Source organism: Myxocyprinus asiaticus, chromosome 38, assembly GCF_019703515.2.
Source record: "Myxocyprinus asiaticus isolate MX2 ecotype Aquarium Trade chromosome 38, UBuf_Myxa_2, whole genome shotgun sequence".
Taxonomy (NCBI): Eukaryota; Metazoa; Chordata; class Actinopteri; order Cypriniformes; family Catostomidae; genus Myxocyprinus; species Myxocyprinus asiaticus.
Genome location: NC_059381.1, coordinates 22,240,467 through 22,248,553, shown reverse-complemented (window position 1 = coordinate 22,248,553; position 8,087 = coordinate 22,240,467). Strand labels below are relative to the sequence as shown.

The 8,087-nt window shown below is 35.3% G+C and overlaps 1 long non-coding RNA gene across 2 annotated transcripts; it reads left to right on the top strand.

The window, feature by feature from the left end:
* The first annotated feature begins 1,979 nt into the window (after positions 1–1,979).
* LOC127428859 (uncharacterized) lies at positions 1,980–7,588 on the top strand. Of its 2 annotated transcripts, XR_007895195.1 has the most exons (4): positions 1,980–2,010; positions 4,276–4,351; positions 4,714–4,819; positions 4,903–7,588. It is a non-coding gene; the product is annotated as an uncharacterized LOC127428859 (long non-coding RNA). The 2 variants fall into 2 exon arrangements; XR_007895196.1 differs by lacking the exon at positions 4,714–4,819 and having other exon boundaries at positions 1,995–2,010.
* The last annotated feature ends 499 nt before the right edge of the window (positions 7,589–8,087 follow it).

Genomic DNA, 8,087 nt, shown 5'->3' with positions numbered 1-8,087 from the left:
TTAAAGGAACAGTTCACCTAAAATAATTCTCTCATTATTTACTCACCCTCATTCCATCCCAGATGTGTATGACTTTCTTTCCTCTGAAAAATACAAACAAAGATTTTTAGAAGAGTATCGTAATTCTGTTGGTCCTCTGTGAATGCAAGTGATGGGTACCAACATTTTGAAGATCCATAAAACACATAAAGGCAGCATAAAAGTAATCCATATCCACTCCAGTGGTTAAATCCATACCTTCAGAAGCGATATGATAAGTGTGGGTGAGAAACAGATGAAGTCCTTCTTTACCATAAATTCTCCTCTCATCCCAGTAGGTGGTGATATACATGAAGAATGCGAATCACCAAAAACAAAAGAAGAATAATGTGAAAGTGAAAGTGGAGATTTATAGTAATAAAAAAAAATTTTTTACAACTTAATTATAACTATAATTTTCTTTATTTATCACACATTATACATTTGCACATATACAGTGAAATTCTTCTTTTTCACATATCCCAGCTAGGCTGGGGTCAGAGTGCAGGGTCAGCCATGATACGGCGCCCCTGGAGCAGATAGGGTTAAGGGCCTTGCTCAAGGGCCCAACAGTGGCATCTTGGCAGTGCTGGGGCTTGAACCCCCGACCTTCTGATCAGTAACCCAGAGCCTTAACCGCTGAGCTACCACTGCATCAGTTTCTTAGCAGAATTTGCATGCAGTAGTGCACAGTTACTAAGTAGTCTGCACTCCATCCTTTATCTCATTGAACACAGCCGTGGCCTAGAGCAAGCAACAGAAAGCAAATGTCAATAAATCACATAAATACGACAGGTTACAGAGAGGGCATGTCGCCTGCCATGAAAGTTAATTCTCCTACATAGCAAAGGAGAATAGAGGATATGAGAGACCAGTTTGCACAAATTATTCTTTTTTTGTTGTTTACTTTGGCTTTGATTTTGTTTATGGATGCTAAACGTATTTCCACGTTGATTCTATTCCCCAGAACATTTCACTTGCTCAAAATATGCTTTGAGTTGGATGTATAAAGTGAAGCACAGCATGGGATAACATCTCAAAGGAGCCACATGAAAATGAAGAGTTCATCTGAGCTTAAACTAGACTGCAGCTATACCACCTATGAAATGTGATATACCCTCAGATATGTTTGGGCAATGGAAATGGATTACTATTACAATCCTAGACTCAAACATTCAGCTTTCTTTCATCCATGTGGAAAATGGGTAACAATAAGGTAATATTTCAGGCATTTCAAAAGCAGCATCTCTGATAGTTCTGGTATTTTATTTGGGTGCTAATATTTAAGCATCTTAATTAAGAAATTTTGTATTGCATATAAGTTCATGTAAAAACTGTATGCATGAATCTGTCTACATGTTTGCTTTATTGATGGTGCAAAAATGTTTTTAGGAGTGTTAAGTTATTATAAGTGTATAAGACCATTTAAATCTGACAATGTTTATTCCAAAATTGTAGGACATATAAAATTGCACAGCAAAAAATAAATAAATAAATACAAATATCAGCCTTAAACAGTGTTTGTTTACACAATGTTAACATATCTACTACATCCAAAATACTTCACATTTTGTTTCTGTGCTTTGTTTACACCACTGGATTATGTAATTATGACTGGTCCTTTACCAGTGCCATAAATTATTTGACACTGTCTGTATTTATAGAATAGTGCAAATTATGTCATTTTCTACAGCATGTCTTTTTCAATTTATTTTGTTGATTATAAAATAATTAGATACTGTATATTAAAAAATATAAAAAAAACCTCTACTGGTATTATTTTCCTGGAATCATCTGTTAGTAGTCAAACCCAATAGCTTATTGACTAGATCTGAGTTCTGAGAAAACCAAAAAACCATCTTGTTTTGACACATGCAAACTGCATATTGGTCACATGGAAGATTAGGAGAGGGTCTTAAGACCCCTATGTAGAAAATGAATATAAACATGAGTATGCCCAGAGATTACAGCCACATTATTGGACAGCCATCTGTGAGTATTAATTGCTTATTTCTCTCAACAAGACCACATAGCACCTAGTAACATGACTGACATGAGAACATAATTGTTTAGATTAATTTTAAATTAAAAATGACTACAAAGCATTTGGAAATGGTTAGAAATCATTTGAGTGATGAGTACATTGGAAAAACTAGAACAAAGCAAATATTAATTGAGCAGAAGAAGAGGAGGTGAGTACAAATTTTTTATTGAAATGGAAAACATAATTTAAAAGTTAAGGGAAACTACAAATTTGTAGACAAATTATGCATTCTGAGTGCAGACCTATCTGACTAGTTTGAAATATTGTTCACTGATTATTCCATTGAAGATGCATTTGCAATTATTGTTTCGTGCTTTGTGAATAGTGGAAATGGATTTATTAGCACTAACCTGAAGAACTGGGTCAAAACTCAAAGACAAAAACATTTTAACCATTTACATTTCTATCATTGCATTTAATTTGATCTTTTAATAAAAAATGGTCAAATATATTTAAAAAATGACAGCTTTGTTATTATCTGTATATTTGACAAAATTCATGATAACAGAGGGATTATATTTTGACAATAATTTACATGCCACCAGATTTACTACATTTACTCTATTCATTTAGAATGTTTCTCTCTCCTTAAGCGATTATTGTTTTCTTTTTAAAGAATTCAGATTAAAATAACAGATAAAATAATTGTATGAACTCATATATAGTTAGTTTTCTAATGAGTCTTCATATAATACCAGCAAAAAAACAAAACAAAACAGCGATTGTTTGTTTACTCTTTTAGCAAAAATTATGACTTTAAACTATTTCAATTTTGGAGTGAGTGTAAAAAGAGTGTAAATGTACACTGGGATATACAGTACTCTCAGAAGGCATGACATTGTATCAGAAGCTGCAGGCGACAGGACAAAGTGACGCAGTTGTGCCTTCTCCTTTTCCATTAGTAACGGTGCTGCCCTCTGTCTTCAGGGGAAATTATTGCTTTAGTCTTCTTTTCCTCGTCTGAATGACGCTAACTGAGAATCTGGCTAGCAACCATGGCAGTAGTAGTAAGAGTAGTATGGGTAGAATGCCATTTCGAACTCAGCCAGTGTGGTTGGTCCGTTAGAACATTGTTCACCAACTAAATTTAAAGGGATGGTTCACCAAAAAAAAAAAAAAAAAAAAAAAAATAAGAGAAAAAAGAAAATTATTTCTTCACTTACTCACCCTCATTCCATCCCAGATATGTGACTTCCTTTCTTCTGCAGAACACTAACAAAGATTTTTAGAAGAATACCTCAGCTTTGTAGGTCCTTTCAATGCAAGTGAATGGCGGCCAGAACTTTGAAGCCCCAAAAATCACATAAAGGCAGCATAAAAATAATCCATATGTCTCCAGTGGTTAAATCAGTGTCTTAAGAAGCAATATGATAGTTGTGGGTGAGAAACAGATCAATATTTATGTCCTTTTTTACTATAAATCTTATAGAGCTGTTCAGCCGTGACGTCAATTTTTAGGCAAACCCGGAAGTCTAATTTGCCATGGGCTCCCTCTGGATTTTCCTATGGGTTTTTATAATGGGGTTTTTGAACTTATGTGTAACATAAATTACACACAGTCATACCTCAAATGTGAATTTTGATGCCACTGTGTGATTTAAAAAAAAAAAAAGTATGTAACTCAATACGGATTTAAAATTCACATTTGAGGTATGACTGTGTGTAATTTATGTGGTAGAACAAAACGTCCACGTATCGTCAAGTTATGTTTACCATAGACCTTATTTTACACATAAGTTCAAAACCCCCATTATAAAAACCCATAGGAAAATCCAGAGGGAACCCATGGTGAATTCTCTTCTGGGTTTGTGGACTACAAGCTGAACAGCTCTATTATAGAGATTTATATTAAAAAGGATTGAAATATTGATCTGTTGCTTGTAAATTGATTGCATCTCTTCAGAAGACATATTAAACCACTGGAGTCATATGAATTACTTTTATGCTTCCTTTATGTGATTTTTGGAGCTTGAAAAGTCTGATCACCGTTCACTTGCATTGATATTCTTCTAAAAATCTTTGTTTGTGTTCTGCAGAAGAAATGAAGTGATAAATACTGGGATGGCATGAAAGTGAGTAAATGATGAGGGAATTTTCATTTTTGAATGACCTATCCCTTTAAGGAAATCATTGTGCACAAAATATGCATTTTATGTTTATGAACTGTTCTTTTCTGTGCTATCCTTTAACAAAGACCCAATTTCTTGCTGCAGGATCAGTGATACATCTAACCTGAAATCAACCGAGCAGTGGAAGAACAGCCTAGACATTGTTAACAGAATTTCAAAGGTAAGGTGATCATGTACAGCGCCCTCAAAAAGTATTTGGGCAATGGGCACTTAAGCTACACTTAATTTTTTTGATTTTTTATGAATGTCATAGCATTAGATAATAATAATAAATTCAAAAAAAGTAGTTTGTTAGAATAGAGTTAAATTAGATAGCAAAGTTAGCTCTGAGAAAAGGTCTTTGTTTGCAGATGCCACTTAGTTTAATGCAATGAAATTCATATATTTTTTAAGTGTGGCTTAAGCGTACAATTACTTATATGGCCACTGTGCATAATATTACCTTAATATTATTTTAAAACACCCTGAAATTATTTTAAAATTAAGACACCATTAAGTTATTAGGTCCATATGTCTATCTAGATTGGGTATAATTACCAACTCTTCTCAACTAAAAGCGAGACTTGTCATTGGAGGGAAAACATGCTGAAAATCTCGCAATATCCCAACAGAACTGGCTTGAACTACGGTAAAACATAAGTTTCAAATTTCAATGAAGCAATATTCTGTCAAGTCATATTGCACATTTTGTATTTTTCATTTTCCTATTAGATGGATCAACAACAATACCCTGTGGCAGATACCAAAATCCATTTGGATCAAAGATCAGATCACATCAGGGCTCAGAGAACCCCATGCATCATCGAGTGGCTTCTCCTCAGAACAGAAGACACCATACTGATGGGAAAATATGTTCAACACCTTTAACTCTGCCTGTGTTGAGCAGGTGGGAGTGTGAGATCAACGCTCCTCTTGACCCCACATCTTATTTGCTCCAAGGAACTGAACTTACAGTTGTTCTGGACCAAGTGGCATTGAGAGTGCCTTGGTGATGACAAGAAACAAAATACATACATCTATGATGGACATTTTGATACAATTTATCACTTCTATAATACATACAGTTGGTCACTTGTGTAGCATTATAATAATGATAACCCAATACTCCCATTTAATTACACAAACAAGCATCGACCTAGTTTGCATAGCTAAAATCTGAGTGAAGTCTGTGTTTTCATCTAATATTGGGCTTTGCACTGTAAATCGATCCCTACACTGCATCATACTGATGCTACAGTGTCAGTACATGTAAATATGGCCTTGCACTCTTAACCATTTGATGTGTTCAAACATATTTTAAATACCTTCCAAATAAATAATTTATTGTTTGTACAATATAATATATCACAAAGTGATGGCTACAGGAAAGGGAATGTATTTGAGAGATACAGTAGCAAGAAAAAATGATTTTTTGTTATTTGCTGGTTTTCTGCATTAAACGGTCATAAAATGTGATCTCATCTTCACCAAAGTCACAAGTATAGACAAAACACAATGTTCTTAAGCTAACAACACACAAACAAGTATAATCTTTCATGTCTTTATTGAACACATCCCATTAAACATTCACAGTGCTGTGGATAAAGTAAGTGAATCCTTGGATTTATTAACTGGGCAGCTTTGGAAGCAATAACCTCAACCAAGCATTTCCGATAGCTGCGAATTAGAACTGCACAACATTCAGAAGGAATTTTGGACCATTCTTCCTTACAGAACTGCTTCAGTTCAACCATTTACTTAGGATGTCTGGTGTGAATGGCTCTCTTAAGGTCATTCCACAGCATCTCTATTGGGTTAAGGTCTAGGCTCTGACTGGGCTACTACATAAGGTGGAATTTGTTTTGTTTTTAAGCCATTCTGTAGTGTATTTACATCTATGTTTAGGGTCATTGTCCTGCTGCATCACCCAACTTCTACTGAGCTCCAGCTGGTGAACAGCCACCTTGGCATTATCCTGTAGGATATCTTGATAAACTTGGGAATTCATTTTTCCCTTGATGATGGCAAGCGTTCCAGGCCCCGAAGCAGCAAAGCAGCCCTATATCAGGAAGCTCCCTCCACCATACTTCACCGTTGCGGTGTTTTCATGTTGGTATGCGGTGCCCTTTTTATGCCATACGTAGTGCTGTGTGTTATTCATAAACAATTCAACCTTAGGTTCATCAATCCAAAAACATTTTCCCAGTTGCACTGTGGTGTCAAGGTGGTCTTTGGCAAACTTTAGGCGTGCAGCAATGTTTTTGTTGGAAAGCAGCGTCTTCCAACATGGTCTCCTGCCATGGAAACCATGCCTGTTTAATGATTTCTGTATGGTAGACTCATGAACAGAGATTTTAACCAGTTCCAATGATTCCTTCAAGTCTTTATCTGTCACTCTAGGGTTCTTTTTACCTCATTGAGCATTCTGCGGTGTGCCCTTTAAGTTATCTTGGCTGGACGGCCACTTCTAGGGAGAGTAGCCACAGTACTAAATCATCTCCATTTATAGACAGTTTGTCTAACTGTGGACAGATAAATATCTAAGCTCTTCAAGATAACTTTAATTCTTTCCAGCTTTATGCAAAGCAACAAATCTTGATTGTAGGTCTTCTGAGATCTTTTTTTGCGAGGCATTTTCCACATCAGAAAACGCTTCTTGTGAATAGCAAACTCAAATGTTTGAATACTTTTTAGTCAAAGTAGCTCTAACCCACACCTCCAATCTCGTTTTATTAATTGGATGTCAATTTTGCCAGCTCCTGCCTCTAATTAGCTTTTGTTGACATCATTAGCCTAGGGGTTCACATACTTTTTCCCAACCTACACTGTGAATGTTTGAATGATGTATTCAATATGTACAAAAACAACACAATAATGTGATATAAGTTAAAACAGATTGTGTTTGTTCATAATTGTAACTTAGTAGAACCTCAACCTGATTTTAAGACATTTTTACATAAATGTAGGTAATTCCAAAGGGTTCACATACTTTCTCTTGCCACAGTAGCTCTTGGTTTCAGTAAGCCAAGCTTATTCTGCGTTATAGATGCATGAAATACTGCTAACTCAAACTGTCAGTCTGGTTTGTTCTCTTGACACATCATTTTATCACTCACCTTAATCAAATGAAACACACTCTCTGATTTACTTGTTTCTGCATATTTATAATTCAGCAGATGCTCTTGTTATCAGGTGTCATCAATGATGTACATCCATTCTGGACTATTTTGTATAGAAAATGCAATTACCCTGCCTCATTATGATTACTTATTTAAGCCCATGTATTAGACATATGTTGCTTACAAGAGATGCATAAAACTAACTGAACTGCTGTTAAAATTTGTTATACATTTGAACGATAACATATGTATAAAATGTGTTACCCATTAGCGTTGTATGTATTAAATAATTTAAATATAATATAAGACCTGAGTGAACACGTTTCTGTGTACAGAACATGTCCAACAGAGACGTCGGCTGAAGAAGTGCAGGTGCAAGAAGATGGTTGCAGAGTCTTGTCACAGGGCCAAACTACACAGTGTTGAGCTTGAGGTCATATAAAAAAAAAGCATATAAAAAGCTGACGCAGAGACAAGATTCAGATGCTGAGTCCAGCGCATTATCTCCGACGTGACAAACTTCCAGCTATGATGCCTTTGAAAAAGACTGATACATTTTTCGTTTTATATTTTTTACTTACCTATACATTTTGATCGCTAAGAAAATTGTAACCAATAAAATGATTTTATAGATCACAAAAAGACTTGCCTACCAAGGCTTTTGTGTTTTAAGTCCGTGAGCCAGAACACACTGCAAAGGAGTCTTCCGTCCAGGTTATAAGTATAATTTATGCTTATCAATTAGGCCAGATTCGACTTATTTTACCTAACCTGAGAATAATAAAAATAAGGTAAAAG